This window comes from Diplotaxodon limnothrissa, linkage group LG14 (genome assembly GCF_057381915.1).
Source record: "Diplotaxodon limnothrissa isolate DT_005_m linkage group LG14, D_limnothrissa_male_GT1.1, whole genome shotgun sequence".
NCBI lineage: Eukaryota > Metazoa > Chordata > Actinopteri > Cichliformes > Cichlidae > Diplotaxodon > Diplotaxodon limnothrissa.
The window spans coordinates 10,155,846-10,179,844 of record NC_140609.1 but is presented as its reverse complement, the minus strand read 5'-3'; the positions used below and the strand labels follow the sequence as shown (position 1 = coordinate 10,179,844).

Here is a 23,999-nt window from a genome sequence, read left to right as displayed (position 1 = left end):
TAGAAAAAGCCTTTGACAATGTCAGTCATGCCTTTCTGATGAAAGTCCTAGATAAATTAGGATTTGGAGAAGTCTTTCAGAGATGGATTGAGGTGTTGTATTCTGGTTGTAGTAGTGTTGTGAATGTGAATGGTGTACAGACTACTACAGTTGCAGTGAAAGCTGGAGTAAGGCAGGGATGCCCGTTGTCTCCCACCTTATTTATATTGGTGATGGAGCCATTAGCGTGTGCATTACGAGCTAATGAGCTAATTAAAGGGTTGACCCCACCGGGTAGCGGAGGGTTGGAAATTAAATTTTCCATGTATATGGACGATATAACTCTGCTGCTTACGGACAATAAGTCGATTGAAGTAAGTTTGGCAGTTTGTGAAGCTTTTTCAGCAGCCTCAGGGATGAAAATGAATAAAGAGAAGAGTGAGGTGATTTATTTTAAGTGGCGGAAGATTAAAGAAAAATGGGGATTGCAAGAAAAATCAGAAACGTTGAAAATTTTAGGGGTGGAAATAGGAGAAAATATGAGAATTAAGAACTGGAATTCAAAATTACAAAAAATATGATGATGATGATGATGATGATAGGGTGGGGGTCGCTAGGACCCCCTCGGGGCATATATGTGTTATGATGATGATGATGATGATGATGATAGGGTGGGGGGGGGGTCGCTAGGACCCCCTCGGGGCATATGTGTGTTATGGTGATTAGGGTGGGGGTCGCTAGGACCCCCCTCGGGGCATATGTGTGTTATGATGATGATGATGATGATGATGATGATAGGGTGGGGGGGGGGGGGTCGCTAGGACCACCGTGGGGCGCTTGTGTTATCACGGCGTCGGTGGCGTCTGGGGAGCGGCGGCGCGGGAAGAAGCGGCGCAGTTGGGACAGTACGTGACGGCGCAGTTTGTACACACGTGCACTCGGCACTCGCGGCACAGGATCTTGGTCTTGACGTCTTTGCTCATTTTTGCTCAAATGAAAAAGAAAGAGGAAAAAGGGGCAATTATGGAACTGGAAAGGGAAGGGAAATCGGTTACTGGACGGGATAATATTTTGAAGATGGTAGAGGAGTACTACAGTTCATTGTTTGGTGTGGAAGAAGTAGATAGAGGGGCTCAAGAAATGGTTTTAGGTTTTCTGAAAGAGAGGTTACCAGAGGACGCAAGGAAGCTTTTGGAAAGGAGCATAACAAACCACGAACTATACGAGGCGATAAAGACAATGAAGAATAACAAGGTACCTGGGATAGATGGACTCACAAAGGAGTTTTACATCACCTTTTGGGATCTCATCGGAGACCACTTGCTGGAGGTATTTGAAGAAATGTGTGAAACGGGTAGAATGCCAAAGAGTATGAGGACGGGTGTGATAAGTTTTCTACATAAGAAAGGCTCACCTGCTGTGCTTTCAAATTATAGGCCTCTTTCAATGGTCTGTGTGGACTACAAAATTTTGAGTCGAACTCTAGCAAGACGCCTGGCCCGAGTCTTGCCTGCTATTATTAATGCAGACCAGACATGCGGGGTAAAGGGCAGGCAGATTGGTTGGAACTTACAATTACATAGAGATGTGCTTACATACATCGAAGAGAGGAACTTGACAACAATATGCGTAACACTTGATCAGGAAAAAGCTTTTGATAGGGTCAATCATGATTTCTTATGGAGGGTGATGAGAAATTTTGATATAGGAGGTAAATTTTTGAATTGGATAAGTATGATGTATACTGACATAATCTGCAAGATAAAGATAAATGGACACTTAACAGAGGAAGTACAACAAACGAGAGGGCTACGGCAGGGTTGCCCCCTGTCCGCCCTACTCTATGTTATATATGTAGAACCTTTAGCATGTGCAATAAGAGGAAACGAGAAAATTAGAGGAGTGCCCTTGCCAGGGGGGAGGTGTTGAAGATCTCCCAGTACGCTGACGACACAGTTCTTTACTTGGAAGATGATGGAAGTGTGAGGGAGATGATACGAACAATACAGACCTTTGAGAGCGCTGCGGGGTCAAAGGTCAATGAGGAGAAATCAAAATATAAATTTTTGGGACGATGGGCAGGTAGGAGACAGACGCTTTGCGGGCTTTCTTTGTGTGAAGGGTCCATGCAGGTCCTGGGCATTGATTTTGGAAATCCAGCAAATTACAACTGGGATTTGAAGATAGCGAAGATCTTAAAGAAATTGGGGATGTGGTCAAAAAGAAAGCTCACTATAACTGGCAAAGTTTTGGCCGTAAAAGCTGACATCTTACCTGCCCTACTCCATTTGGCATATGTCTTTCCAATGCCACAGACTCATAGGAAGGTGCTAACACGGGGAATTTTTAAATTAATATGGGGGGGGGGGGGGTATGAATATGTAAAAGAACAACTATGTATCAGACAATATCAAAAGGTGGGAGGGATGTCCAATACATCCCTTTGAAATTGGATGTGATGTATTACAGTAACATATGTGCTCCTCTCCAGTCACCCCTTTCCTGTCAAAGTGGAACTCTGGAGCAGAGCAGGCGGGGCCTGAGATCTGCCCCTTCAGCCAAGCAAACAGGGCCTACCGTGACGCCGGAAGCCGGGACGAGGAGTCACTGCGGCTTCCTGCGAGGCCAAAGAAACACACACTCTGGCTTCTCTTCAAAACGTACAAGTCTTTCGCCTTTTACTAAAGACTTCCGTGGAGAGTGAGGCTAAGGAGTTGCACCTATTTTTGGCAGGGTCTGCCGTCTGGCTGGCCCCTCTCCTCGTTGTTCAAAAGAAGAAATAGAAGAAAGCGCGTGTAGCAGATTTCAAATGGTTGACTGCGTTGTGACGACAGACTGGCTGGAAACTGGATTTATTTCTAAAAGACAAAGTGCAGCAGCAAAATCAGTGTCACACAGCAACAGCAGGCCTCTCCTCATCCCAGTGTGGAGTCCATGCAGCTCTGCTTACAATATATAAAAGAAAATACAATCTATCAAAACAACGATTCTCCCAACAGCCACTTTAAAGTCAAATGTTATAGTGGGGTAAAACAGAGACAAATATGAAGCCACTAATAATAACTTGTAATATTTAAATCCCCACTAAGATGGATCAATTACACAATACATATTCAAACAACTTTAACTTTTCTCAACATGGCTGAAAATACTATGCAGTGTGCAGCCTCAGGTGATGAACTCATTATACACATAAAACATAACCTATACATTTACACATACCTAGAAGACAAAGTGCAGCAGCAAAATCAGTGTCACACAGCAACAGCAGGCCTCTCCTCATCCCTGTTTAGCACAAGTAAGGACCACATAAACGGATGGTGTAACAGATAAAACGCAGTTCCAATTACTATTTTTCTCGTTCAAAGCAATCAAAAACACTTTGGGAGCTTTTAGCCATGAGAACTAATAGTTAGCAAAGAAAAATACACCAAATTTAAATGTATAATTTAGTACAGGGAGAGGAGCTACAGAAAGTGTGCCTCACCAGTGTGGAGTCCATGCAGCTCTGGCTGGGAAACCCCACACACGCAACATGTTTACAAGTGGCGTCACACTGATTAATGCCCCACTTCAACAGTGACACGTGGAACCTTAGTTTTACATAAATTAAATTTACACAATAAAAAATAAATAAACTATATACAATACAGTTTTGAGAATGTTCACACTCAGTATATTATATCTCAGCTACACGCACAGTTCCAGGAAGCTCCGCAGGCCTCTGAAGTACTGTAGGTGGGCGGAGATTTGAAGCGGCTCCCTCCCTGTGAGCCAAGTGAAAGAGCGCACCGTCACAAGCGAGAAGTGTCCCGAGAAGGCGGCTCAGCCAGGAACCTGCGGGAGGCCATCGCTTCTCGGCCTTTTGGCTAAGATCAAGTGTAGTATCTGTTCTTATCAGTTACAAGGCGAGAAGCAATGTAGGATGGCGGCGACGTCGGCCAATTTTTCGGAGAGGAATACATGGTCGTATGGAACGAGGAATACCTTGAGATTCGAACTAATGGATAAAGAAAAGGATTTCCATGACAGAATTAATTTCGGACGAAGGATCCTTTATGATGCATTGAAGGTACAACCAGAGGAAATCTACTGCCTCCAGCAAAGCACGGCAAGTAAGCACTATGACGTGACTTTTTGCACGGGAGAGTACGCGGAGGAGGTGAGAAAGAGATGTGGTACAGAAGAAAATGAAGAACTAAAAAAATATATGGTAACCCCGTTATACAGGAACGATTATAGGATTTTAACGGTGCACATGTATAATCCCTGGGTTACAGAAGAGACCATTAAGTACTTCCTGGGGCGGTACGTTACAGTGCTCCCAGGGATACGAAAAATAAAGGACGGGCTAGGCCTATGGACTGGAAAAAGACAGTTTCGGGTAAAACTTAAAATGGATATGACAACGGAAGATGGATACTGCCACCCGCCTGCAGTGTTTTCCATCGGAGCAGACAGAGGTTTTTTGGTGTATGCAGGACAGCCACAAGCATGCAGAAAATGCGGCAGTACGGGACATAATGCAGACAATTGTGAGCAGGTGAGGTGTAGGAGCTGCGGGAAAAATGGCCATATCACAAGAGACTGCAAAGAGCCTAGAAGGTGTCACTTATGTGGCTCAGATACACATATGGCAAGAGATTGCACTAGGCCCAGATCATATTCGGAAGCAGCTAAAGCAGGGACCGAGGTAGAGCGGTATGAAGAAACGGATATAGGAACAAATATTGGGGAAAGCGCACAAGAGGCGCCACCAGCAGAAAGGAATCAGACTAATGAGGAAGAAGGGGGGGGGGGAGAGCATGGGGCCGAACAAGGAAAAGAAGAAGGCGATAAGATGGGGGAGAAAAATGGGGAGAAGCAGTGCGAAGAAGGACAAATATGGGAAGTGGCAGCTAAGCCACGAAGAAAGTCGGCCAAAAGGCGTAGGAAAGTGAGCTCGGGAGTCCCTCCAGGAGAGACTAATTTGAAAGAAGGTAAAGGAGAGCGGATGGAAGAGGGAGGGGAGATGGGAGCGTATGTGTTGAGAGGGACGCAGACTGAATGTATGCACACACCAATGAGTGATTTAACGAGTGATGGAGACGTTGAAGAAGAAGAAGTAGAAAGTGAAGAAAGATCGGAAGATTCATTTATAAAAAATTTGCTGGCGCAAGTCAACATGGACTAATAAGGGAGGGGAAAATGGACGACAGAGGTTTTTCTTTTTTTTTCTTTTTTGGCTCTAATTTTGTAAAGTTTTCCTTTTTTTCAGGGGATATGAAGATCAAAAAGACAACTAGGAGATGGTATCTGTTTTTTTTTCTTTTGTTTCTTTGTTATAAAATTATTAAGTGCCCTCTGCTTAGGTGTATAGATACCCTTTTTTTTACTACAAAATGGTGAGGTTCCGAATAATTACGTTAAATGTAAGGGGGTTAAAAAATGCCAGAAAAAGACAAATGGTATATGAATTTCTGTTGTTTTATAATTTTGATGTATGTTTATTACAGGAGGTACATTTGAAGGACGAGAAGGATGTTGTTATTTTTTCGGAGCAGTGGAGGGGGGGTGAATCGGCATGGAGTATAGGAGGAGTATATGGGACAGGGGTGGGAGTGTTGTGTGGAAATAAAAGTATAAAAATAAAAGAAAGTTATACGGTGATACAGGGAAGAGTGATGGTGGTAGATGTAGAAAAAAACGGGGTCCAAAGCCGGATAATAAATGTGTATGCACATGTGGATCCAAAACAAAGAAGAGAACTCCTTTTGTCAATGGACACTTGTTTTATTACAAGGAAAAATATTATAGTGGGAGGGGATTTTAATGTATCTTTAGAAAAAGAAAAATTTTCTCTCCCATTAAAGACATTTATAAGACAATACGGGTTAACGGACGTTATGGGCAGACTTCTGGGGAAAAAAGTAGGGTATACATGGAGAAATACAAGGGGGGTACAGAGTAGGTTGGACTATATTTTGATAGATAAAAAGTGTAAAATTAAAGGGGGAAAAACGATTCCGGTTCTATTCACGGATCACCAGGCGGTAGAGGTGGATTTGGAGATAGAAGGGATGGAATACGGGAAGGGATATTGGAAATTAAATAATGAGGTGTTAAAGGAAAAAGATTATAGGGATAAATTTTTAGAGATCTTCCCTTTATGGGTGAAAGTAAAAGAACTTTATGGAAAAAAAGGGGATTGGTGGGAGGATGTAAAATGCAAGATAAAAAAATTTACGATAGAATATTGTACAGATAGATCTAAACGTAGAAAAGAAGAATTTAATATGTTACAAAAAGAGATAGAACATATTTATGTTATACAAAAGGAGGGGAAGGAAAAAAATGTAGATTTGAAAATTGAAGACTTAAAGGTGAGGCAAGAAGAGTTATTAGAGAGGAAGGCAAGAGCAGAAACATATAAATTAAAACAGAAAGAGTATGAGGAAGATGAAAGGTGTTCCGCATATTTTTTTAAAAAGATGAAAAGTAGGGATAAAAGGGGGGTTATAGAGAAATTGGAAAAGGATGGGAAGGAGATTATAGGGAGGGAAAGCATGTTGGGGGTAGTAAAAGAATATTACGAGGATTTATTTAGAAAAGAAAAAGTAGGGACAGAAAAAAGAGATGTTCTTTTGGGGTCATTAAAGAGGAGATTAGTAGAGGAAGATAGGGAGTTTCTGGAAAGGGAAATAACGATGGAAGAGGCATATAAGGTGGTGAAGGGAATGAAGGTAAATAGGGTACCAGGAATAGATGGAATAACGAAAGAATTTTATGAGGTATTTTGGGGAGTGATAGGGTTACATTTGTTGGAGGTCTTTAAAGAAATATTAGAGGGGGAAGAGATGGCGGAGAGTATGAGGACGGGTGTGATTTCGTTATTATTTAAGAAAGGGAATCCTCATTTACTTGATAATTATAGACCGCTCACTATGTTATGTGTAGATTATAAGATTTTAAGTAAGATAATTGCAAATAGATTGGTAGGGGTAATGTCGGATATAGTGGGAAGTGATCAAACGTGTGGGGTGAAGGGGAGACAAATTTCATGGAATATACAATTACATAGAGACATACTTGCATATGTAAAGGATAGAAAAATGGCGGCAATCTGTGTAAGTTTAGACCAACAAAAGGCATTTGATAGGCTAGATTACGAAATTTTGTGGGAGGTAATGACTAAGATGGGCTTGGGAAAACAATTTATAAGGTGGGTGAGGATCCTTTATAAAGAGATATATTCAAAAATCAAATTGAACGGGTTCCTCACGGAAAAAGTTCATCAAGCGAGGGGGTTGAGACAAGGGTGCCCGTTATCGGTGGTACTCTATGTATTATATGTTGAACCATTGGCTTGTGCGATTCGGGAAAATAAAAGAGTGAGGGGGATAATGATGCCGGGGGGGGAATGTTTGAAAATATCTCAATATGCGGATGATACTATACTATATTTAGCGGATGACGACAGTTTAAGAGAAGTTGTGGAAATATTAAAAATATATGAAGAAGTTACAGGATCAAAAATAAATAAGGAAAAGACAAAATATAAGTACTTGGGGACGTGGGAAGGTAGAAAGGAAAATATTTGTGATTATACTTTGTGTGAAGGTCCTATGGACATTCTAGGAATTTCTTTTGGGAATAAGGAGGGCGATGCTATTTGGAACTGGAAGGGGAAGATGGCAGAGGTGGAAAGGAAATTACGACTATGGAAAATGAGGAAGCTCACAATTACTGGGAAGGTGTTAGTGATAAAGAGTGAGGTGGTGCCGAAATTATTGTATCTAGGCTATGTGTTCCCGATGCCACAAGTATTTAGAGCACAAATAATGAGGGGAATATTTAACTTTATATGGGGAGGTTACGAGTACGTAAAGAGAGTACAAATGTATCAGGAGGTTGCCGATGGGGGAAAAGGGGTACCGAACATTCCGTTAAAGTTAGATACGATTTTTTATGCAAATGTGTGTACGCTGTTAAAGAAGCCATATATTCATAAATGTCAGATATTGTTATGGTTCTGGTTAGCTATTCCATACCGGTTTTTAATTGGGTGGGAAAATCAGGGGCCGAAGGCAGAGACAAGACCAGAATACTTTCAGAGGATGGTTAAGTGGGGAAAGAGACATATAGAGTGCAGGGAAGTGGATACAATACAAAATCATAAACTTCTGTATAAAAAACTGGTGAGGAATGCTAACTACAACCAGGGGATAGTGAGTTCGGAAGTTTGGGAATATGCACAGGATAAGAGTTATAAGAATGTTTTGAAAGATTTTAATTGGATGCACCTACATAGGAAATTACCTGTAAGGACTACGATGTATGCACATAATTTGGGGAAGTTAAAAGAATGTCCGAGGGATAATTGCACAGAGGAAGAAACGATTGAACACGTCCTATGGGGGTGCAAATATGCAAAAAAGGTATGGGCTGGAATGAAGAGGAGGTATAAGGGACTAGAGGCTTTGACATATGAGGAAATAACTTATCTTAGGCCTAAGGATAAAAAGAAGGAGGAAAATAAAATACGTTGTATGTTGTTATCAATTACAAAACTTAAGATATGGAGGGCAAGACAGGGGTATATAAGGGGGGGGTATGAATGGAAAGAGATGGGAACAATAAAGGATATAGAGAGGGAATTTGAGGGGATATATCGGCATGAATTACAAAGATGGGGAATAGACACGATTAAGGACAGGTGGAAGGATTATTATGAATGATGTAAAAGATGTTTTTGTGAAATATGAAAAGTATTCAATGGAATGTTGAGTAAATGGAAATGTAAGATGGTGTTGTAAGTAAAAATAAAAAAGGAAAAAAAAAAATCTGTTCTTATCAGTAGGCGAGAAGCAATGAAGGATGGCGGTGGCGTCGGCCAATTTTCATGAGAGGAATGCATGGACGCATGGTACAAGAAATACTTTGAGATTTGAACTTATGGAGAAAGAAGAAGATTTCCACGACAGAATCAACTTTGGACGAAGGATCCTCTATGAAGCTTTAAAGATACAGCCGGAGGAGATCTACTGTCTTCAGCAGAGCACGGCGAGTAAACACTACGACGTGACTTTTTGCACGGGACAGTATGCGGAGGAAGTAAGAAGGAGGTGCATCGGAGAAGAAGATGAAGAACTGAGGAAATATACGGTAACTCCATTGTATAGGAATGATTATAGGATCTTAACTGTACACATGTACAATCCTTGGGTTACTGAAGAGACTATTAAGTATTTCCTGGGAAGATACGTTACTGTACTCCCAGGAGTACGGAAAATAAAGGACGGTTTGGGCCTATGGACCGGAAAAAGACAATTTCGTGTCAAACTTAAAGTGGATGCGGCCACCGAGGACGGGTATTGTCACCCGCCCGCGGTGTTCTCTATTGGAGCGGATAGAGGCTTCCTGGTTTATGCAGGGCAGCCTCAAGCATGCAGGAAATGTGGTAGCACTGGGCATAATGCAGACAAGTGTGAACAAATGAGGTGCAGGAGTTGTGGAAAAATTGGCCACATAACAAGAGACTGCAAGGAGCCTAGAAGGTGTCATTTATGTGACTCGGATGCGCATATGGCAAGAGACTGTACTAAGCCCAGGTCATATTCGGAGGCGGCAAAGGTTGGAATCGAGGTTGAACATCACAGAGAAGCGGACATAGAAACTGATACTGGAGAAAAAGCACAGGAGGTGCCACCAGCTGCCGAAAATCAGACTAATGAGGAGAAAGCTGGGAGTATGGAAGATAGAGTGGAACAGAGAAAGGAGAAAGGATTTGTGAACAGGATGCCGAGAAGCAAGGTGAGGACGGTCAGATATGGGAAGTGGTAGCTAAGCCACGGAGAAAAACTGCCAAGAGACGGAGGAAGGTGAGTTCGGGCGCTTCTTCAGAAGAGACTAAGATGAAAGGTAAGGAGGGCAGAGAGGAGCGGACTGAGGAGGTGGGGAATGAGGAGGGGTACGTCCTGAGAGGAACACAGACTGAATGTATGCATACTCCTACAAGTGACTTAACAAGCGATGGGGACATAGAAGAGGAGGTCGAAAGTGAAGAAAAGTCAGAAGATTCCTTTATAAAAAACTTATTGGCACATGTTAATATGGACAGTTAAAGTTGGTATTTTTATTTTTATTTTTCTTTGTTGTTGTCCCCGGATCTTAAGTTTAAATATGTCCCCATGGTTTTGTTTTTGTATTTCCTTTTTGTTGTTGGGATATGGGGAAAATTCGAATAATTACGTTAAACGTAAGGGGGCTTAAAAATGCCCGAAAGAGACAAATGGTTTATGAATTTTTATTATTTTATAATTTTGATGTTTGTTTATTGCAAGAAGTACATTTAAAGGATGAAGGGGATGTTGCTGTTTTTACGGAGGAATGGAGAGGAGGAGAATCTGCGTGGAGTATAGGGGGGGTACATGGGACAGGGGTTGGAGTGTTATGTGGAAATAAAAGTATACAGATAAAGGAAAGTTATACGATAATACAGGGAAGGGTGATGGTCGTAGATGTGGAAAAAAGCGGGATGCAAAGTCGGATAATAAATGTGTATGCACAGGTGGATCCAAAGTTGAGAAGAGAACTTTTTTTAAAAATGGATACCTGTTTCATGACAAGAAAGAATATTATAGTGGGAGGGGATTTTAATTGTTCTTTGGAGAAGGAAAAATCTTCCCTCCCCTTTAAGACATTCATAAAAAAATATGGTTTGATAGATGTAATGGCCAAATTACAGGGGAAACGAGTAGAGTATACATGGAAGAATACAAGAGGGGTGAAAAGTAGATTGGATTATATATTGGTAGACAAAAAGTGTAAAATAAAGCGAGGGAAAATAATACCGGCACTGTTCACGGATCATCAAGCTGTAGAGGCGGAATTGGAGATAGAAGGAACGGAATTTGGAAAGGGATATTGGAAATTAAATAATGAAGTACTTACGGAAAAAGATTATAGGGAAAAATTCTTAGAGCTCTTCCCGTTATGGGCAGAGATGAAAAATCTATATATGAAGAAATTAGATTGGTGGGAGGATGTAAAAAATAAAATTAAAAAATTCACAGTGGATTACTGTACGGAGAGGTCAAAATCAAGAAAAGAAGAATTTTGTACGCTACAGAAAGAGATAGAACATACTTATGTAAAACAAAACGAGGGAAAAAATAAAAATATGGACGAGAAAATAGAAAATTTAAAATTGAAGCAAGAAGAATTACTTGAGAGGAAGGCAAGGGCTGAAATATATAAAATAAAGCAGGAGGAGTACGAGGAAAATGAGAAATGTTCAGCTTTCTTTTTTAAAAAAAATGAAAAGTAGGGATAAAAGAGGGGTTATAACGAAATTAGAGAAGGATGGGAAAATGATCGAGGGGAGGGAAAATATGTTAAAAGTGGTGAAAGAATATTATGAGGATTTGTTCAGGAAAGAAAAACTAGAGGGAGAGAAGGGGGATTTCTTCTTAAAGAAAATAAAGAAGAGATTAACGGGAGAAGAAAGGGATAGGCTAGAAGGAGAAGTGACAATAGATGAGGCATATAACGTGATAAAGGGAATGAAGGCAAATAAAGTGCCGGGAATAGATGGTCTAACAAAGGAATTTTATGAGACGTTTTGGGGAGTGGTGGGGATACATTTGTTGGGGGTTTTTAAGGAAATCATGGAGGGAGAGGTGATGACAGAGAGTATGAAGATGGGCGTGGTTTCTATATTATTTAAGAAAGGTAATCCACATCAACTCGATAATTATAGACCTCTAACCATGTTATGTGTGGACTACAAGATTTTGAGCAAGATACTCGCAAATAGACTGGTAGGAGTAATGTCACACATAGTGGAGAAGGATCAAACGTGTGGGGTCCAGGGGAGGCAAATTACTTGGAACGTACAATTACATAGGGATATACTTACATATGTAAGAGATAGAAATATAGCAGCAATTTGTGTTAGTTTGGATCAGCAAAAGGCGTTCGATAGGGTAGATCATGATTTTTTGTGGAGGGTAATGGAGGAAATGGGGTTAGGAGAGGCTTTTATAAAAAGGGTAAAAATTTTATACAAGGGTATAAACTCAAAAATTAAATTAAATGGTTTTCTTACAGAAAAAGTGTACCAAACAAGAGGTTTGAGACAAGGGTGTCCATTATCTGTAGTACTTTACGTGCTTTATGTCGAACCTCTGGCCTGTGCAATAAGGGAGAGCCAAATAGTGAAAGGGATAATGATGCCACGGGGGGAAAGCTTAAAAATATCGCAATATGCAGACGATACGATATTATATCTGGCAGATGATGACAGCTTAAGGGAAGTGATAGAAATTTTAAAAGCTTACGAAAAAGCGACGGGATCGAAAATAAATAAAGAGAAAACAAAGTACAAATATTTGGGGATATGGGAGGGTAGAAAAGACAACATTTGTGAATTCACTTTGTGTGAAGGTCCTATGGACATTTTAGGAATTTCATTTGGAAATAAGGAAGGTGATGCTTTCTGTAATTGGAAAGAGAAGATGAATGCGGTGGATAAAAAATTAGGCCTATGGAAAGCAAGAAAACTTACAATATCGGGGAAAGTTTTGGTCATAAAGAGCGAGGTAGTGCCGAAACTATTACATTTGGCCTATGTGTTTCCGATGCCTCAGATTTACAGAGTACAAATAACGAGGGGGATATTCAAATTCATATGGGGGGGGGGGTTATGAGTATGTAAAAAGAGTACACATGTATCAAGAAATTGCAGATGGTGGGAAAGGGGTACCGAACGTTCCTTTAAAGTTGGATACAATATTTTATGCAAATGTTTGTACATTATTGAAAAAGACTTATATGCATAAATGCCAAATATTGTTATGGTTTTGGTTAGCGATACCATACCGGTTTTTGATTGGGTGGGAAAATAAAGGTCCCAAAGCAGAGTCTAGACCAGAATATTTGCAGAGGATGGTTAGATGGGGGAAGAAACATTCGGAATGTAAAGAGGTGGATACAGTATTAAATCATAAACTTTTATACAAAAAACTGGTATGGAAAGCTAATCACAATCAGGTAACGGCGAGCCCGGAAGTGTGGGAACTTGCACAGGACAAGAGTTTCAAAAATGTTTTAAAGGACTTTAACTGGATGCACTTACATAAAAGGCTACCAGTGAGGGTCACAATGCATGCACATAATTTGGGGAAACAAAAAAAGTGTCCAAGGGAAAATTGTGTAGAAGAAGAAACAATTGAACATGTACTATGGGGATGTGAATACGCTAAAAAGGTATGGGAAGGGGTAAAGGGGAAGTACAAAGGGTTGGGGATGGTGACGTATGAAGAAATCACTTTTTTTAGGGCTAAGGGCAAAACAAATGAGAGACATAAAATACGTTGTATGTTGTTGTCAATTATTAAGCTTAAATTATGGAAGGCAAGACAGGGCTGCATAACGGGGGGATTTAAATGGGGGGAAATTGGGACGATTAAGGCTATAGAGAAGGAATTTGAAGGGATATATTGGTACGAACTACAAAAATGGGGAATCGATACGATTAAGGATAGATGGAAAGATTATTTTTTGAAAGTACCCAAAAGGAGGTGGTAGATAAAGGGTAAGGGGTAAAGTGGGGAGGGGGAGATAACAAAAGGCAAAGGAAGGAAGAAAAGATACAGGCAGATCCTCAGGAGAAGATGAGCGGCAAAAGGAAAAGGAAGGAAGAAAAGATACAGGCAGAGCCTCAGGAGAAGATGAGCGACAAAAGGAAAAGGAAGGAAGAAAAGATACAGGCAGAGCCTCAGGAGAAGATGAGCGGCAAAAGGCAAAGAAAGGAAAAAAAGATACAGGCAGAGCCTCAGGAGAAGATGAGCGGCAAAAGGCAAAGAAAGGAAAAAAAGATACAGGCAGAGCCTCTGGAGAAGATGAGCGACAAAAGGCAAAGGAAGGAAGAAAAGATACAGGCAGAGCCTCAGGAGAAGATGAGCGGCAAAAGGCAAAGAAAGGAAAAAAAGATACAGGCAGAGCCTCAGGAGAAGATGAGCGACAAAAGGAAAAGGAAGAAAGAAAAGATACAGGCAGAGCCTCTGGAGAAGATGAGCGACAAAAGGGAAAGGAAGAAAGAAAAGATACAGGCAGAGCCTCTGGAGAAGATGAAGAGTGAAGCCAAAGTAGGAAAGAGAAAAGAAAAAGTACAGCAGGAGCCTCTGGAGAAGATGAAGCGTGAAGACAAAGTAGAAAAGAGAAAAAAAAGTACAGCAGGAGCCTCTGGAGAAGATGAGTGAAGGGGGAAAAAGGACTCTGAAAATAAGGTGCAATTTATTCCATTGCTCCCAGTAAGCCCAAGAAATGCCTTATTTGAGGGCTTTTGCATTGTATTTGTTTTTGAAGATCCCACTTTTTTATTACATAAAAGAGTTGTTAATAAAAAGTGATCATCTAATACTGTGAAAAAAAAAAAAAAAAAAAATCTGTTCTTATCAGTAGGCGAGAAGCAATGAAGGATGGCGGCGGCGTCGGCCAATTTTCATGAGAGGAATGCATGGACGCATGGTACAAGAAATACTTTGAGATTTGAACTTATGGAGAAAGAAGAAGATTTCCACGACAGAATCAACTTTGGACGAAGGATCCTCTATGAAGCTTTAAAGATACAGCCGGAGGAGATCTACTGTCTTCAGCAGAGCACGGCGAGTAAACACTACGACGTGACTTTTTGCACGGGACAGTATGCGGAGGAAGTAAGAAGGAGGTGCATCGGAGAAGAAGATGAAGAACTGAGGAAATATACGGTAACTCCATTGTATAGGAATGATTATAGGATCTTAACTGTACACATGTACAATCCTTGGGTTACTGAAGAGACTATTAAGTATTTCCTGGGAAGATACGTTACTGTACTCCCAGGAGTACGGAAAATAAAGGACGGTTTGGGCCTATGGACCGGAAAAAGACAATTTCGTGTCAAACTTAAAGTGGATGCGGCCACCGAGGACGGGTATTGTCACCCGCCCGCGGTGTTCTCTATTGGAGCGGATAGAGGCTTCCTGGTTTATGCAGGGCAGCCTCAAGCATGCAGGAAATGTGGTAGCACTGGGCATAATGCAGACAAGTGTGAACAAATGAGGTGCAGGAGTTGTGGAAAAATTGGCCACATAACAAGAGACTGCAAGGAGCCTAGAAGGTGTCATTTATGTGACTCGGATGCGCATATGGCAAGAGACTGTACTAAGCCCAGGTCATATTCGGAGGCGGCAAAGGTTGGAATCGAGGTTGAACATCACAGAGAAGCGGACATAGAAACTGATACTGGAGAAAAAGCACAGGAGGTGCCACCAGCTGCCGAAAATCAGACTAATGAGGAGAAAGCTGGGAGTATGGAAGATAGAGTGGAACAGAGAAAGGAGAAAGGATTTGTGAACAGGATGCCGAGAAGCAAGGTGAGGACGGTCAGATATGGGAAGTGGTAGCTAAGCCACGGAGAAAAACTGCCAAGAGACGGAGGAAGGTGAGTTCGGGCGCTTCTTCAGAAGAGACTAAGATGAAAGGTAAGGAGGGCAGAGAGGAGCGGACTGAGGAGGTGGGGAATGAGGAGGGGTACGTCCTGAGAGGAACACAGACTGAATGTATGCATACTCCTACAAGTGACTTAACAAGCGATGGGGACATAGAAGAGGAGGTCGAAAGTGAAGAAAAGTCAGAAGATTCCTTTATAAAAAACTTATTGGCACATGTTAATATGGACAGTTAAAGTTGGTATTTTTATTTTTATTTTTCTTTGTTGTTGTCCCCGGATCTTAAGTTTAAATATGTCCCCATGGTTTTGTTTTTGTATTTCCTTTTTGTTGTTGGGATATGGGGAAAATTCGAATAATTACGTTAAACGTAAGGGGGCTTAAAAATGCCCGAAAGAGACAAATGGTTTATGAATTTTTATTATTTTATAATTTTGATGTTTGTTTATTGCAAGAAGTACATTTAAAGGATGAAGGGGATGTTGCTGTTTTTACGGAGGAATGGAGAGGAGGAGAATCTGCGTGGAGTATAGGGGGGGTACATGGGACAGGGGTTGGAGTGTTATGTGGAAATAAAAGTATACAGATAAAGGAAAGTTATACGATAATACAGGGAAGGGTGATGGTCGTAGATGTGGAAAAAAGCGGGATGCAAAGTCGGATAATAAATGTGTATGCACAGGTGGATCCAAAGTTGAGAAGAGAACTTTTTTTAAAAATGGATACCTGTTTCATGACAAGAAAGAATATTATAGTGGGAGGGGATTTTAATTGTTCTTTGGAGAAGGAAAAATCTTCCCTCCCCTTTAAGACATTCATAAAAAAATATGGTTTGATAGATGTAATGGCCAAATTACAGGGGAAACGAGTAGAGTATACATGGAAGAATACAAGAGGGGTGAAAAGTAGATTGGATTATATATTGGTAGACAAAAAGTGTAAAATAAAGCGAGGGAAAATAATACCGGCACTGTTCACGGATCATCAAGCTGTAGAGGCGGAATTGGAGATAGAAGGAACGGAATTTGGAAAGGGATATTGGAAATTAAATAATGAAGTACTTACGGAAAAAGATTATAGGGAAAAATTCTTAGAGCTCTTCCCGTTATGGGCAGAGATGAAAAATCTATATATGAAGAAATTAGATTGGTGGGAGGATGTAAAAAATAAAATTAAAAAATTCACAGTGGATTACTGTACGGAGAGGTCAAAATCAAGAAAAGAAGAATTTTGTACGCTACAGAAAGAGATAGAACATACTTATGTAAAACAAAACGAGGGAAAAAATAAAAATATGGACGAGAAAATAGAAAATTTAAAATTGAAGCAAGAAGAATTACTTGAGAGGAAGGCAAGGGCTGAAATATATAAAATAAAGCAGGAGGAGTACGAGGAAAATGAGAAATGTTCAGCTTTCTTTTTTAAAAAAAATGAAAAGTAGGGATAAAAGAGGGGTTATAACGAAATTAGAGAAGGATGGGAAAATGATCGAGGGGAGGGAAAATATGTTAAAAGTGGTGAAAGAATATTATGAGGATTTGTTCAGGAAAGAAAAACTAGAGGGAGAGAAGGGGGATTTCTTCTTAAAGAAAATAAAGAAGAGATTAACGGGAGAAGAAAGGGATAGGCTAGAAGGAGAAGTGACAATAGATGAGGCATATAACGTGATAAAGGGAATGAAGGCAAATAAAGTGCCGGGAATAGATGGTCTAACAAAGGAATTTTATGAGACGTTTTGGGGAGTGGTGGGGATACATTTGTTGGGGGTTTTTAAGGAAATCATGGAGGGAGAGGTGATGACAGAGAGTATGAAGATGGGCGTGGTTTCTATATTATTTAAGAAAGGTAATCCACATCAACTCGATAATTATAGACCTCTAACCATGTTATGTGTGGACTACAAGATTTTGAGCAAGATACTCGCAAATAGACTGGTAGGAGTAATGTCACACATAGTGGAGAAGGATCAAACGTGTGGGGTCCAGGGGAGGCAAATTACTTGGAACGTACAATTACATAGGGATATACTTACATATGTAAGAGATAGAAATATAGCAGCAATTTGTGTTAGTTTGGATCAGCAAAAGGCGTTCGATAGGGTAGATCATGATTTTTTGTGGAGGGTAATGGAGGAAATGGGGTTAGGAGAGGCTTTTATAAAAAGGGTAAAAATTTTATACAAGGGTATAAACTCAAAAATTAAATTAAATGGTTTTCTTACAGAAAAAGTGTACCAAACAAGAGGTTTGAGACAAGGGTGTCCATTATCTGTAGTACTTTACGTGCTTTATGTCGAACCTCTGGCCTGTGCAATAAGGGAGAGCCAAATAGTGAAAGGGATAATGATGCCACGGGGGGAAAGCTTAAAAATATCGCAATATGCAGACGATACGATATTATATCTGGCAGATGATGACAGCTTAAGGGAAGTGATAGAAATTTTAAAAGCTTACGAAAAAGCGACGGGATCGAAAATAAATAAAGAGAAAACAAAGTACAAATATTTGGGGATATGGGAGGGTAGAAAAGACAACATTTGTGAATTCACTTTGTGTGAAGGTCCTATGGACATTTTAGGAATTTCATTTGGAAATAAGGAAGGTGATGCTTTCTGTAATTGGAAAGAGAAGATGAATGCGGTGGATAAAAAATTAGGCCTATGGAAAGCAAGAAAACTTACAATATCGGGGAAAGTTTTGGTCATAAAGAGCGAGGTAGTGCCGAAACTATTACATTTGGCCTATGTGTTTCCGATGCCTCAGATTTACAGAGTACAAATAACGAGGGGGATATTCAAATTCATATGGGGGGGGGGGGTTATGAGTATGTAAAAAGAGTACACATGTATCAAGAAATTGCAGATGGTGGGAAAGGGGTACCGAACGTTCCTTTAAAGTTGGATACAATATTTTATGCAAATGTTTGTACATTATTGAAAAAGACTTATATGCATAAATGCCAAATATTGTTATGGTTTTGGTTAGCGATACCATACCGGTTTTTGATTGGGTGGGAAAATAAAGGTCCCAAAGCAGAGTCTAGACCAGAATATTTGCAGAGGATGGTTAGATGGGGGAAGAAACATTCGGAATGTAAAGAGGTGGATACAGTATTAAATCATAAACTTTTATACAAAAAACTGGTATGGAAAGCTAATCACAATCAGGTAACGGCGAGCCCGGAAGTGTGGGAACTTGCACAGGACAAGAGTTTCAAAAATGTTTTAAAGGACTTTAACTGGATGCACTTACATAAAAGGCTACCAGTGAGGGTCACAATGCATGCACATAATTTGGGGAAACAAAAAAAGTGTCCAAGGGAAAATTGTGTAGAAGAAGAAACAATTGAACATGTACTATGGGGATGTGAATACGCTAAAAAGGTATGGGAAGGGGTAAAGGGGAAGTACAAAGGGTTGGGGATGGTGACGTATGAAGAAATCACTTTTTTTAGGGCTAAGGGCAAAACAAATGAGAGACATAAAATACGTTGTATGTTGTTGTCAATTATTAAGCTTAAATTATGGAAGGCAAGACAGGGCTGCATAACGGGGGGATTTAAATGGGGGGAAATTGGGACGATTAAGGCTATAGAGAAGGAATTTGAAGGGATATATTGGTACGAACTACAAAAATGGGGAATCGATACGATTAAGGATAGATGGAAAGATTATTTTTTGAAAGTACCCAAAAGGAGGTGGTAGATAAAGGGTAAGGGGTAAAGTGGGGAGGGGGAGATAACAAAAGGCAAAGGAAGGAAGAAAAGATACAGGCAGATCCTCAGGAGAAGATGAGCGGCAAAAGGAAAAGGAAGGAAGAAAAGATACAGGCAGAGCCTCAGGAGAAGATGAGCGACAAAAGGAAAAGGAAGGAAGAAAAGATACAGGCAGAGCCTCAGGAGAAGATGAGCGGCAAAAGGCAAAGAAAGGAAAAAAAGATACAGGCAGAGCCTCAGGAGAAGATGAGCGGCAAAAGGCAAAGAAAGGAAAAAAAGATACAGGCAGAGCCTCTGGAGAAGATGAGCGACAAAAGGCAAAGGAAGGAAGAAAAGATACAGGCAGAGCCTCAGGAGAAGATGAGCGGCAAAAGGCAAAGAAAGGAAAAAAAGATACAGGCAGAGCCTCAGGAGAAGATGAGCGACAAAAGGAAAAGGAAGAAAGAAAAGATACAGGCAGAGCCTCTGGAGAAGATGAGCGACAAAAGGGAAAGGAAGAAAGAAAAGATACAGGCAGAGCCTCTGGAGAAGATGAAGAGTGAAGCCAAAGTAGGAAAGAGAAAAGAAAAAGTACAGCAGGAGCCTCTGGAGAAGATGAAGCGTGAAGACAAAGTAGAAAAGAGAAAAAAAAGTACAGCAGGAGCCTCTGGAGAAGATGAGTGAAGGGGGAAAAAGGACTCTGAAAATAAGGTGCAATTTATTCCATTGCTCCCAGTAAGCCCAAGAAATGCCTTATTTGAGGGCTTTTGCATTGTATTTGTTTTTGAAGATCCCACTTTTTTATTACATAAAAGAGTTGTTAATAAAAAGTGATCATCTAATACTGTGAAAAAAAAAAAAAAAAAAAATCTGTTCTTATCAGTAGGCGAGAAGCAATGAAGGATGGCGGCGGCGTCGGCCAATTTTCATGAGAGGAATGCATGGACGCATGGTACAAGAAATACTTTGAGATTTGAACTTATGGAGAAAGAAGAAGATTTCCACGACAGAATCAACTTTGGACGAAGGATCCTCTATGAAGCTTTAAAGATACAGCCGGAGGAGATCTACTGTCTTCAGCAGAGCACGGCGAGTAAACACTACGACGTGACTTTTTGCACGGGACAGTATGCGGAGGAAGTAAGAAGGAGGTGCATCGGAGAAGAAGATGAAGAACTGAGGAAATATACGGTAACTCCATTGTATAGGAATGATTATAGGATCTTAACTGTACACATGTACAATCCTTGGGTTACTGAAGAGACTATTAAGTATTTCCTGGGAAGATACGTTACTGTACTCCCAGGAGTACGGAAAATAAAGGACGGTTTGGGCCTATGGACCGGAAAAAGACAATTTCGTGTCAAACTTAAAGTGGATGCGGCCACCGAGGACGGGTATTGTCACCCGCCCGCGGTGTTCTCTATTGGAGCGGATAGAGGCTTCCTGGTTTATGCAGGGCAGCCTCAAGCATGCAGGAAATGTGGTAGCACTGGGCATAATGCAGACAAGTGTGAACAAATGAGGTGCAGGAGTTGTGGAAAAATTGGCCACATAACAAGAGACTGCAAGGAGCCTAGAAGGTGTCATTTATGTGACTCGGATGCGCATATGGCAAGAGACTGTACTAAGCCCAGGTCATATTCGGAGGCGGCAAAGGTTGGAATCGAGGTTGAACATCACAGAGAAGCGGACATAGAAACTGATACTGGAGAAAAAGCACAGGAGGTGCCACCAGCTGCCGAAAATCAGACTAATGAGGAGAAAGCTGGGAGTATGGAAGATAGAGTGGAACAGAGAAAGGAGAAAGGATTTGTGAACAGGATGCCGAGAAGCAAGGTGAGGACGGTCAGATATGGGAAGTGGTAGCTAAGCCACGGAGAAAAACTGCCAAGAGACGGAGGAAGGTGAGTTCGGGCGCTTCTTCAGAAGAGACTAAGATGAAAGGTAAGGAGGGCAGAGAGGAGCGGACTGAGGAGGTGGGGAATGAGGAGGGGTACGTCCTGAGAGGAACACAGACTGAATGTATGCATACTCCTACAAGTGACTTAACAAGCGATGGGGACATAGAAGAGGAGGTCGAAAGTGAAGAAAAGTCAGAAGATTCCTTTATAAAAAACTTATTGGCACATGTTAATATGGACAGTTAAAGTTGGTATTTTTATTTTTATTTTTCTTTGTTGTTGTCCCCGGATCTTAAGTTTAAATATGTCCCCATGGTTTTGTTTTTGTATTTCCTTTTTGTTGTTGGGATATGGGGAAAATTCGAATAATTACGTTAAACGTAAGGGGGCTTAAAAATGCCCGAAAGAGACAAATGGTTTATGAATTTTTATTATTTTATAATTTTGATGTTTGTTTATTGCAAGAAGTACATTTAAAGGATGAAGGGGATGTTGCTGTTTTTACGGAGGAATGGAGAGGAGGAGAATCTGCGTGGAGTATAGGGGGGGTACATGGGACAGGGGTTGGAGTGTTATGTGGAAATAAAAGTATACAGATAAAGGAAAGTTATACGATAATACAGGGAAGGGTGATGGTCGTAGATGTGGAAAAAAGCGGGATGCAAAGTCGGATAATAAATGTGTATGCACAGGTGGATCCAAAGTTGAGAAGAGAACTTTTTTTAAAAATGGATACCTGTTTCATGACAAGAAAGAATATTATAGTGGGAGGGGATTTTAATTGTTCTTTGGAGAAGGAAAAATCTTCCCTCCCCTTTAAGACATTCATAAAAAAATATGGTTTGATAGATGTAATGGCCAAATTACAGGGGAAACGAGTAGAGTATACATGGAAGAATACAAGAGGGGTGAAAAGTAGATTGGATTATATATTGGTAGACAAAAAGTGTAAAATAAAGCGAGGGAAAATAATACCGGCACTGTTCACGGATCATCAAGCTGTAGAGGCGGAATTGGAGATAGAAGGAACGGAATTTGGAAAGGGATATTGGAAATTAAATAATGAAGTACTTACGGAAAAAGATTATAGGGAAAAATTCTTAGAGCTCTTCCCGTTATGGGCAGAGATGAAAAATCTATATATGAAGAAATTAGATTGGTGGGAGGATGTAAAAAATAAAATTAAAAAATTCACAGTGGATTACTGTACGGAGAGGTCAAAATCAAGAAAAGAAGAATTTTGTACGCTACAGAAAGAGATAGAACATACTTATGTAAAACAAAACGAGGGAAAAAATAAAAATATGGACGAGAAAATAGAAAATTTAAAATTGAAGCAAGAAGAATTACTTGAGAGGAAGGCAAGGGCTGAAATATATAAAATAAAGCAGGAGGAGTACGAGGAAAATGAGAAATGTTCAGCTTTCTTTTTTAAAAAAAATGAAAAGTAGGGATAAAAGAGGGGTTATAACGAAATTAGAGAAGGATGGGAAAATGATCGAGGGGAGGGAAAATATGTTAAAAGTGGTGAAAGAATATTATGAGGATTTGTTCAGGAAAGAAAAACTAGAGGGAGAGAAGGGGGATTTCTTCTTAAAGAAAATAAAGAAGAGATTAACGGGAGAAGAAAGGGATAGGCTAGAAGGAGAAGTGACAATAGATGAGGCATATAACGTGATAAAGGGAATGAAGGCAAATAAAGTGCCGGGAATAGATGGTCTAACAAAGGAATTTTATGAGACGTTTTGGGGAGTGGTGGGGATACATTTGTTGGGGGTTTTTAAGGAAATCATGGAGGGAGAGGTGATGACAGAGAGTATGAAGATGGGCGTGGTTTCTATATTATTTAAGAAAGGTAATCCACATCAACTCGATAATTATAGACCTCTAACCATGTTATGTGTGGACTACAAGATTTTGAGCAAGATACTCGCAAATAGACTGGTAGGAGTAATGTCACACATAGTGGAGAAGGATCAAACGTGTGGGGTCCAGGGGAGGCAAATTACTTGGAACGTACAATTACATAGGGATATACTTACATATGTAAGAGATAGAAATATAGCAGCAATTTGTGTTAGTTTGGATCAGCAAAAGGCGTTCGATAGGGTAGATCATGATTTTTTGTGGAGGGTAATGGAGGAAATGGGGTTAGGAGAGGCTTTTATAAAAAGGGTAAAAATTTTATACAAGGGTATAAACTCAAAAATTAAATTAAATGGTTTTCTTACAGAAAAAGTGTACCAAACAAGAGGTTTGAGACAAGGGTGTCCATTATCTGTAGTACTTTACGTGCTTTATGTCGAACCTCTGGCCTGTGCAATAAGGGAGAGCCAAATAGTGAAAGGGATAATGATGCCACGGGGGGAAAGCTTAAAAATATCGCAATATGCAGACGATACGATATTATATCTGGCAGATGATGACAGCTTAAGGGAAGTGATAGAAATTTTAAAAGCTTACGAAAAAGCGACGGGATCGAAAATAAATAAAGAGAAAACAAAGTACAAATATTTGGGGATATGGGAGGGTAGAAAAGACAACATTTGTGAATTCACTTTGTGTGAAGGTCCTATGGACATTTTAGGAATTTCATTTGGAAATAAGGAAGGTGATGCTTTCTGTAATTGGAAAGAGAAGATGAATGCGGTGGATAAAAAATTAGGCCTATGGAAAGCAAGAAAACTTACAATATCGGGGAAAGTTTTGGTCATAAAGAGCGAGGTAGTGCCGAAACTATTACATTTGGCCTATGTGTTTCCGATGCCTCAGATTTACAGAGTACAAATAACGAGGGGGATATTCAAATTCATATGGGGGGGGGGTTATGAGTATGTAAAAAGAGTACACATGTATCAAGAAATTGCAGATGGTGGGAAAGGGGTACCGAACGTTCCTTTAAAGTTGGATACAATATTTTATGCAAATGTTTGTACATTATTGAAAAAGA

At 40.3% G+C, this 23,999-nt stretch overlaps 1 non-coding gene and 1 pseudogene across 1 annotated transcript; both read left to right on the top strand.

Moving 5' to 3' along the window:
- Window positions 1–2,616: 2,616 nt before the first annotated feature.
- On the top strand, window positions 2,617–2,729 carry LOC146618454 (U5 spliceosomal RNA). Its single transcript, XR_014906842.1, has one exon. It is a non-coding gene; the product is annotated as a U5 spliceosomal RNA (small nuclear RNA).
- Window positions 2,730–3,828: 1,099 nt separating this feature from the next.
- On the top strand, window positions 3,829–3,944 carry LOC146618453 (U2 spliceosomal RNA; annotated as a pseudogene).
- The last annotated feature ends 20,055 nt before the right edge of the window (window positions 3,945–23,999 follow it).